The following is a 1,997-nucleotide window of genomic DNA, read 5'->3' as shown; positions in this document are numbered from 1 at the left end:
ACTGACTCAGGCTGGTGGCAATATAGACATACTATTGGACAAAAAGGAACTTTCTCAATGGGTTTAAGTCATATATATATTTGTGTATATATATATATATATATATTCATTTTTATTCTATTTTTGTCTTTTGGAGACAGGGTTCCCTTAGCCCCAGCTGGCCTGGCATTCACCTTGCTCTCACCTTGTAGACCAGGCTGGGCTTGAACTCACAGAGATTTGCCTGCCTCTTCCTCCCAAGTGCTGGGGCTAAAGGTGTGCACCACCACGCCTGGCCAACATATACATTCATTTTTTAAAACTCAGCAAATGAACACTTCATGTTGTGCACTTTGTTATATGTGATATGTATGTTGAAATAATTTGCTTTGACATGCTTCTAAAAATATAACAGGGCTGATGAGATGGCTCAGTGAGTTAAAATAAACACTTGCTGTGTGACAACTGAGTTTGATCCCCAGAACCCATTCAAAGGTGGAAGGAAAGAACCAACTCCACAGAGTTGTCCTCTGACCTCTTCACTGCCCCCCACCTTCATCATATGCACAATAATTCTAGATACATGTTTTGTTTTGTTTTGTTTTTCTTTTTTTTTCATGTCAGATGGGTAATGTGCCAGTGCATAACAAGGTTTGACAGCAACACAGTTCAAGGTTTGAACACCCAATCATCATGCTTTGAACCAGAAAACGATCAAGAAACATGTTTTTAAAAGATAAATTGATGGGGGGCTTGGCTCAATGGCAGAGCTCTTGCCTAGCATGCAGGAGTTTGATCCCCAGCATGCCACTCCTCTAAAAAAAAAAAGATGAATTGGAGGCTGGAGAGATGACTCAGTGTTTAAGAGTGCTTACTTCTTTTCCAGAGGTCCTGAGTTTTCTTCCCAGTATTCATATCAGGAAGCTTGCAACTGTCTGTAACTAGCTCCAGGTGATCTGATGCCCTCTTCTGGTCCCTAAGGGCACAAGCACATACCCCTACACAGACACACAGACACTCACATAATTAAAATAATAATAAACAGCTGGGTGTGGTGGCGCACGCCTTTAATCCCATCACTTGGGAGGCAGAGGCAGGCGGATCTTTGTGAGTTCAAAGCCAGCCTGGTCTACATAGTGAGTTCCAGGACAGCTGGGGCTACAGGGAGACCCTATCTCAAAAAGACCAATAATAGTAATAGTAATAATAATAATAATGATAATAATAATAATAATAATAATAATAATAAACAAACCTTAAAAAAACAGTGCTTGATCTATAAGCATGAGGACTTGACTTCAAATCCCAAGCACCCACAAAAAAGTCAAGCATGGCCACACAGGTACCTGTGACCCCATTACCGGGGGTAGAGACAGGAGGATCACTGGGACTTGCTGGCCACCAGCCTAGCTCCAGGTTCAGTGAGAGACCCTGTCTCAAGGGAATAAGGTGGAGAGTGATAGAGGAGGACACCCAGCACCCACCCTGCCAGGCCTCCAAATGCACAAAGACATGCGCACCCACACACATTACTCACATACATACCACACACACACACACACACACACACACACACACAATGAATTAGTGGACACATATGTGATAAAGTAAAATATTAATGGTAGAATGGAGATGTAAGTATAGTATTTCAGAATTCTTTCAATTTTGGTATATGTTTAGAAAACATAATAAAGTATTTAGGAGACCGGATTCTTAACATCCATATACACCTATTTATTTATTTATTTATTTATTTATTTATTTATTTATTTATTTATTTATTTATTTATTTATTTATTTATTTATTTATTTAAGACAGGGTCTCACTATGTAGCCCTGACTGGCCTGGAACTTCCTTTGTAGCCCAGGCTGACCTCAAACTCACAGAGATCAGGCTGCCTTTTCTCCCCAAGTGCTGGGATTAAAGGCATGCACCACCATGTCCTATTTGTTTTTATTACTTTACACAAATGCATTCTAGTTAAAAAAGAAAACTAAAAGCCAAATATAGAAAATAT

The 1,997-nt window shown here is 39.8% G+C and overlaps 1 pseudogene; it reads right to left on the bottom strand.

The window, feature by feature from the left end:
* Nucleotides 1-597: 597 nt before the first annotated feature.
* LOC115069651 lies at nt 598-694 on the bottom strand (annotated as a pseudogene).
* Between the last annotated feature and the right edge of the window lie 1,303 nt (nt 695-1,997).

Source organism: Nannospalax galili, unplaced genomic scaffold (genome assembly GCF_000622305.1).
Source record: "Nannospalax galili isolate Female #2095 unplaced genomic scaffold, S.galili_v1.0 scaffold1714, whole genome shotgun sequence".
NCBI classification, from domain to species: domain Eukaryota; kingdom Metazoa; phylum Chordata; class Mammalia; order Rodentia; family Spalacidae; genus Nannospalax; species Nannospalax galili.
The sequence above is the reverse complement of the archived record's forward strand: the minus strand, read 5'-3'. Positions and strand labels throughout refer to the sequence as shown.